An 8,490-nucleotide genomic window follows, 5' to 3' on the forward strand; every position below is an offset into this window, starting at 1 on the left:
GGGGGGAACCTTAACCTCGCCAGTAATCAAGGAAATTCAACTAAAACCAAACTCTCATGTTCTACCTATAAAATTAAGAAAAATCTTTTGTAATGGAAAATTACCAGTGTGGGCAGGAAAAGCTATTCTCATCTGCTATTGGCAGTGGCGTAGATTTGTATCTGGTGATGAGAATCAAAGGACAACATCCAAAAGCCACCCCACTGGGCGGATTATTCAACAGCTTGTCATTCAGCCTGAGGAAAATATCAGCTGTCCCCAAGGCAAGCATATGTACACAGTGTTATTCGAAAACAGCTGAAATATCTCAAAATAGAGAATTAGTTCAATTAATCCTGGTGGTACTGCTTGGGATGGACTATCAAATGGCAGTTTCTTTTAAAAGTCACATTTTGAAATCACTTTTTCTAATAACATGGAAAAAGGATGATGAAAAGTAAGACAGTAGGCATCCTGATTTCGTTTATAAAGATAAAATGTGCATCTTTCTGTCTCTCTGGTACAGATACATATGTATGTATTTTTTATATTAGAGATACATGTGTAATACACATACCATACATACGCAGACTGTCATGAGACAGAAGGACAGACATGGAGAACAGAGAGACAGATGGGAAAGAAACGAGTGCACCCAATGTCAGCAGTAGCTCCAAGTCTTCCTGCCACCTGACAGTAGTTGGGAAAATGTCTCTCACTGCCTTCATGTGGTAACCTATTTTAACCTAAGAACAAAACCCCAAAGTAAATGGATAGGCCTTGGAAACTGTTTAAATGATGGTCTAGGCCTGGTCCAAATAATTTGTTTATTACTTGTGCCTGAATGTATTGATCCCAAGTCAGTGAATTTCCAACACACTTGGGTCTCAGATTTCCTCAGTGGAGGGGGGTCTCTGTCATCATCACAGAGGGGCGCTGCACTGTGGGTGTCCAACCGCCCAACAGAAACCCTGTGCTCTAGTAGGGAGGGACCCCTAGCTACAGAGGTGGCCCCAACCCTGACCTTTCTTTCAATTTATCTGCACTTACATCTGCTCTGTTATGCTTGTTGTCAGATCAACAGCTCTGTGGTGAGGTGTGTCTTTGACCAATAAAGAAATTGCAAAGATAAATTAAATGATACGGAGCAAAGGACATTGGCTTGGTGCTGGATATGCAGACATCCTCTGAAACAGTGGGTCTCTTAAGAGAAAGTGGGAAAGAGTGTTGTCAATAGTGAAAAAGCACCGGAGCCAGACCCACCCCCCTCACTGGTGAGACGGCCCTGCCTCCTGCAGGGCCCTGAGGAAAGTCTGGGCCCAGCTCCGTCCAATGCTGCCTCGCCCCCGGGGCCCGAGGACACCCTCCTCATGGAGGAGATGTGAGGAACGGGTCTCATGATTTCAATTCAAGCTGTGCTCCTGGATTTCAAAGTATTTCCATCTAAAATGACCCTGTGAGCTGGACACCTCTTCCATGATGGCCGGCCACTTGTCCCCCAGCAGGGCCAAGCCCGGAGTCAGCCATCACTGAGGTCGTCAGGCAGACACACTGGGGTTTGGATGCTGGCCCACTTAACCTTGGGAAAGTTCTGTAACTTGTCTGTGTCTCAGTAGCTTTTGACTAATGGGGGTAGCAAGTTTTTACCTGGCCTGAGGCACACCGCAAAGACTAGCTTTCTCCCTCCCTTACAAACTGACATGTTACTGCATTCAGAGGGTTCAGGCAGGACGAGAGGCTCTCTGGGCCATTCTGGGCTCACACGAAGCCGGGGAATGAAATTCAAGCCACCACACAAAGATACGGAAGAAGGTTCCTTTCAGTTTTTGTTTGAAGATCTTTCAGAGAGAAGGAGCTCCCAGCTGGGAGCTTCCACCCTGGGACAGCGGCAGCCTCACACACCTCTACAGTCAACCGCACCAACTCACCCACGCGCAGATCGATATGTCAGGGCAAGAAAGCAAGGAGCAAGCAGGGCGGGTTGCCAAAGCCGGAACCTGTGTGTGGGCTGGTGAGCTGCATTTCTGGCCCAATAAATCAATCTGCCTTGAAAGAGTTCCTCCAACTCCGTGACTGTAATTGGAGCTCCCTTCCTCCCTGGCAGTTTGTTACGTTCAAGGTCAGGTGACAAGCACAGGTTTTCAGAGTTGTACTCACTCGCTCTTCACCTGCCTCTGGGAAAAGCTCTGTAATACCTGAAGAATCTGCTAAAGACTAGTCTGTCTGCAGGGTGTTGAAAAATTGGGAGAATTGGACTGGGTTAAGCTTTGATTGTTCTCCTTGCTGGATTTCCATAACTCACTTCAACATTCTCTCTAGGATGCCTCTCCTAAAACCAATGTCTCCATTAATTTGCTACGTGTTGAGTCTTGCTGCAGCAGAGGTGCCTGGGCACAGGCCCAAAACAGACTCAGGTAGTAATAATAACAGCTGCTGTTTATTGAGTCCTGACTCTGTGCCAAGCACGGCACCAACCGAGCATTGCATTGTATTACTTCACTTTAAATCCACAACAAACCCAAGAACCATCTATACCGAGCGTGGTTCACAGACAAGCCCATTGAAGTTAAACAGCTCCACCTAAACAGAGGCCCCAGAGCGGGAGTAGACACAGTCAAGGTCTGCACTGAGGTCGTTCTGACACCAAAGGTCAGGTGCAGAATCTGCCCTCTGGATCCAACTAGTAGGCAAGTGGTTGCATCGCCACAAGTCCCACTAATCGTCGACCTCTTCGTGTCTGGGCTGTATACAAGCGTGCAGTGATCCGTGGTCCCCGGCCTCAAAGCATCTGCAGTCTGGTGGGAGGAATAGAAAGCACGCACACATGAATTATTAACACCTCTAGTGCCATATGAGTCTGCACCAAGCACAGCATGGAATCTGATGGGGAGACGAGCAGCCTGTGGATGGGTAGAATCGGGGAGTAGCACTTCCAGCAAGGGAACTTGAGCTAGAATGAGATCACTCTAGACTCAGTGGGTGAAAAGACGTGACGAGTGAACAGGATGAGGGGGGCATTCTAGTTCCTCCAGTGGGGGGCCATGTGGAAAAGGCCAGGAGGTGGACATTGGTGGAGACATCGGGAGCACACAGATGGACGGAAAGGCCATTTTTGAAAAGCAATGATGAGAAACAGGTGGGACAAAAGGTTTGCACCACTGAGAACCCTAATGCCTGGCCAGCGGCGGACTTCATTCTATAGCCAATGTGGAGCGTGAGAAGATGCTGGGAATTTTACACAAGGTGGAGGATGTCAGTTCCTCACCTTGCTTAAGTGGTCAGTGCGCAGTGTTGGATGAGATCGCGCAAGGCAAGCTTTCTTTCAGGAGGCCGTCACCCCTCTTAGCTCTCTCCCAAGGCACAGAAATGCGTCATTCAGGACTGTGAGTTAGGAATGGGACGTTGTCCCCAGGAGGCTAAAGCCAGATCATCAGACCATCACACCCCACTATCAGTCCCGGCCAGGAGCTCACTGTGGGGGTGTCCCAGGAGGGCAGCGTGGCTCCGTCTGGCCTCGGCAGAAGAGCCCTGTCACCAGCAGCCACGCTGCCAGTGGCTCCTTGTTCACCCTTGCCGCAAGCAGGGAGAGAGACCCAGGCCACAGGATCTGGACACAGGAAGTTCAGTTGGCATTCTCTGCTTTCTGTCCAAGGCGTCTATAAAATGTTTTAAGTTATGGCCCCTAGAGCCTTTTGTTCCGACAACAGCTCGGAAACCTCTTCCTCGAGCACCTTCTTTGGGACGGTACAGCCGACCTGCATTTCATCCGGGATGGAGGCAGGTGAGGACCCGGGACTGTGCTTCCAGGAAAGAAGCCAGAGACTCATCAGCTGCATGAATGAACCGCAGCAGCCCAGACTCGGAGCTGGGGAGACGTTTAATAATAGTAAACAAACTTCCTTGGAAAGGGTTGGCCTAAGGGGAACTGGCCATTAGGAAGAGAAAAAAAAGAAAGAAACACCACTACTGCTTTAATAGTAACCCTGCTCAGTCTGTAATGAGAAAACCTCTCTCCGGTATAAATGACCTTCTAAAGTAAGTCACCCAAGCCCCAGCTCCCAGCCCTTAGCCCAGGAAGCAGGAGCACAATGGAGCAGTCAGGTGTAAATTATAGGAGCCCGCCAGGGCAGGAAGCAAGGAGAGTTATAATAGAAGAGTAAATTAATTTCACATAAGTGGGATTAGCAGTAAAATAAATAGCAGCCCCACCACTAACCCTGTCTGGAATGCTGAGTGTCTGCCCCCTGCCAAGGGGACAGACAAACCTGATGACTGAGCAGGAATCAGGTCACGACATAGTTGCCTACCCACTCTTAAAAACAATGTCTCTGGAAATATAAGGCAGAAAAATGTTTGCCTTCACCCACTGAGGACTCAAAAGGAGATGACATGTGGCGGGGACTGCCTTCCGTTGATGGCTAGGCCACCTTTTTGGTGGCCACGATACCACATTAGCAAACGAAGCCCTAAATGGCCCCTGACCAGCTGGAGAAGGGCTGCCCAGGGTTTGCGGTAAACTGGGGGCAAAGAGTTCTGAGGATGGACCCATCGGAAGCTTCCGTTCCAGGCTGAGTATGTGTTGGTTTTATTTTTAAATTGCCAGCCTCTCATGTGTTTGTGCTTTTTAAGGCTTCTGCCCCTTTTCCAGTTTGAAGGCAACCTCTGTTCAGGTGAGCGGAGCGCTGGGTCCTCTGGGACCTCAGAGGCCTTGGGGCGTGGCGGGGAGATGAGGGGTGAGCACAGGCAGGCCCCAGAGGCCAGCTTGAAGCTGATACACAAAGCAGGACCCGTCTTCCCTCCCAGAGCTGTTGTGAGGACTACATTTAACCAGATCAAAAGCCGAAAGCCCCCCGTCCAAGTCCTGACCGGCTGAAGATGAATGTGCGAGGAAATGGCAGCTCTCTGCCCCCCTTCCTGGAAAACGGTGGAGCCTAATGACAGAATCCGTATTGGACTCTATTCAGAGGGGGCTGTCTCAACATCACAATCTCCCTAAGATGAGCAGAATTACCCACCCTTTAGAGTTCCCACTCCCAGTGAGGAACTCCAGGGTGCTTCACGAGGCTGTGATTCTCACTCTCTGCGTTTGTTTAGAATCTTGTCTAAGTCCAGAAGGCGGACTTGTAACCCTACGCTGCAGGGGGCAGCTGGGAGGAGCCACATTCTTCAGAATCCTTGAACCAGGGATTCTCAAACTTTTCTGACTACAGCCACTTGAGTAAGGCCAAAGAACACCCACATCCGGTCTTCCCCACACCTCTCCTGAGTGGGATCCCAAAGGGGATGGGGCGTAAAGGAAGGGCGGGAGGACCACAGAGGACACTGCATGTGAGCCTGCAAAACACACGGCAGTCCCCGTATGTTAGAAGAGAAGATCTTCACACTGTACCCTTGATTTCACATTAGAAACGAATGGCCCGTGGCCTCGAAAATAACCTTATAATTTTATTACACTCATCTTTCTTGTCACACGAAAGTTATTAGAATAGCCCAGGCAAGCAAGCCGCCAATAAAATGCCCCTAAATTGTGTGGAGACCATTCGCGCCAGGTTGCCCAGACTCTCCTGGTTTTAGCACCGAAAGTTCTGCATCCTGGCAAAACCCTCGGTTCTGAGCAAACCAGTACCACTGCTCACTCTGCCACCCGTGCAGGCTGCAGGGGTGGGTCCTAGAGCGGTAGGAACGTGTTGGGTGGCTGCTTACCGAACAGCAATTTGCTTACACATAACATGGAGAGTGGGCAATTCGTAGGGCAAAAATGCCCACTCTGGACAAACAAACTCTCTCAGCAGACTAAAATGGATAATGAGTGCACAAAACCAATAGCAATTTATAAATAAAAAGTATGAATAACAGCAATCAGAAACCACAACAGCTCATAACAACTCCTGAAGACCTAACTAAAAACACCCTCCCAAAAATCGGAGAAGAACCCACCTCTGTGAAGTAGGGGTGGAATAACAAAACTGAGTCCTTAGTAAACCGTGGGGACACTAATTTTAGTTTCTGAAGACCAGATTTCTGTGGGTTGCTGGCAAGGAGCCTTTAAAGCGAAGAGGAAGGTCCCTGGGACAGGCGTGAGTCACCTGCAGGGACGAGGGAAAGCCCGCATTCCCCGGTCAGTTCCCAGTCCTCAGTGCGACACCTGGTTTTCACCGGGGTGTCCGGGCCAGCCCACGAAGGCCGCTGCACTAGCTCACGTAGTAAATGGGAAAACCAGGGCCTGGGGATGTTAAAGACTTTAACAAAGCTATAGTTGTGAGGGAGGCCCCCCAAAGATTTTTCAGTGTTGTAGAGGTATGTTAGGAGGGAAAGTTGCAGGATTTTTAGATATTCAGTCTGTCCTGTTCAGTCACCCACTCCAGGTACCTCTGTAGCAATGAAAGAGGATTGGTTCCGTTGGACCCCAAACAGTAGGTTGAGGTTCCTACCCCCAGCATCCTCCAATGTGACCTTATTGGGGCATAGAGTCTTTGCTGATATAACCAAGGTATAATGAGGTCATTAGGATGGGCCCTAAGCCAGTGGCTGGGGTCCTTATAAGAGGGAAACACACACACACACACACACACACACACACACATGAACACCACATAAACACACAAACACAGAGGGAAGATGGCCATGTGGAGGTGAAGGCGGGGATCTGAGCTATGGAACCACAAGCCGAGGAACCGCTGGGGCCCCCAGAAGCTGGAAGAGACCTAGACCGGTCCTCCCTTGAAGGCTTTGGAGTGAGCAGAACCCTGCTCACCCCTTGATTCTGGACTTCGAGCTTTTAGAATTGCGAGAGAATGAATTTTTGTGATTTTAAGCCACCAGGTTGTAAAACTTAGTTCCAACAGGGCCAGGGAACTACTACAGGACGCCAGAGTGGCTCACAGTCCCCGGATGTTCCAGGGTCTTCCTTCTCACACTCCCCTCCCCGCTGCTGGTTGGGAACAAGAGCAAAGGGCAGTCCCTCCTCAGCATCTTCACGTGTGTCTTTCCCGTCTCTTCGGTAGCAGCATCAGCAAGCTCGGGGCCTCCCTCCCCTGGATGGGCACACAGCGTAGGCATGGAGGGGGGGCCATGGCCTCAGTGCCTTCTGTCTGGGCACCAGGTAGGCCGGGCAGCCCTGGTGGGCACCCCTCCCTTCCCCCCCGAGGATGACGTTCCAGCAGGACCACTTGACATTTCCCTCTCCACACTCCATTTGGCAAAGGGCGACAGGTTCGGTGAGCTGCCCTGCCCTTCACCATTGTTTTCTAGGACGGAAGCACGGAGCTCATCGGCTGCCGGAGAAGGACCGCTCTGCAGAGAGGGGGAAGGCTGCACATCATCTTGCTGTTGTGTTTAAAGTCTTCTTATAGATGCCACACACAGACCTGCTCAAGTCACAGACTACTCTGAGGTGTGACTGCCCATGAACTTCCCCCCTGGAGGACAGAGTAAGCTCCCCCACGGCCCCATGGCGCCAGCCCGGGCAAGGCCGGTGCTTAGAATATGATGCTCATTTTGTNAATGAACTTTTGTGATTTTAAGCCACCGGGTTGTAAAACTTAGTTCCAACAGGCCCAGGGAACTACTACAGGACGCCAGAGTGGCTCACAGTCCCCGGATGTTCCAGGGTCTTTCTTCTCACACTCCCCTCCCCGCTGCTGGTTGGGAACAAGAGCAAAGGGCAGTCCCTCCTCAGCATCTTCACGTGTGTCTTTCCTGTCTCTTCGGTAGCAGCATCAGCAAGCTCGGGGCCTCCCTCCCCTGGATGGGCACACAGCGTAGGCATGGAGGGGGGGCCATGGCCTCAGTGCCCTCTGTCTGGGCACCAGGTAGGCCGGGCAGCCCTGGTGGGCACCCCTCCCTTCCCCCCCGAGGATGACGTTCCAGCAGGACCACTTGACATTTCCCTCTCCACACTCCATTTGGCAAAGGGCGAGAGGTTCGGTGAGCTGCCCTGCCCTTCACCATTGTTTTCTAGGACGGAAGCACGGAGCTCATCGGCTGCCGGAGAAGGACCGCTCTGCAGAGAGGGGGAAGGCCGCACGTCATCTTGCTGTTGTGTTTAAAGTCTTCTTATAGATGCCACACACAGTCCTGCTCAAGTCACAGACTACTCTGAGGTGTGACTGCCCATGAACTTCCCCCCCCCCCCGGAGGACAGAGTAAGCTCCCCCACGGCCCCACGGCGCCAGCCCGGGCAAGGCCGGTGCTTAGAATATGATGCTCATTTTGTAAAATAAGTGGACTTGCGTGTCTATGAAAATATCTGGAAGGATATCACCAAAATGTTTTCTATCGGGGTAAAATTGGAATTGTTTTTATTTTACTGCATTTTTTCTTCTCTAATGATGCTACATTAAACAAGAAGGGATGATGTAATAAAACTAACCAAAAAACACCCTGATTACAGCTCTTGAGTACAAATACTGCTAATGTTCTGATGCTAATCAGTAGATTAAAACACCAAGAGGGCTATAACGACAGAACTATATAGTGTGTGCAACATGGACCCTTTCTTACCTCAAAGAG

The sequence above is a fragment of the Sturnira hondurensis genome, unplaced genomic scaffold (assembly GCF_014824575.4).
Source record: "Sturnira hondurensis isolate 20B ecotype Veracruz unplaced genomic scaffold, ASM1482457v3 Scaffold0006849, whole genome shotgun sequence".
NCBI lineage: Eukaryota > Metazoa > Chordata > Mammalia > Chiroptera > Phyllostomidae > Sturnira > Sturnira hondurensis.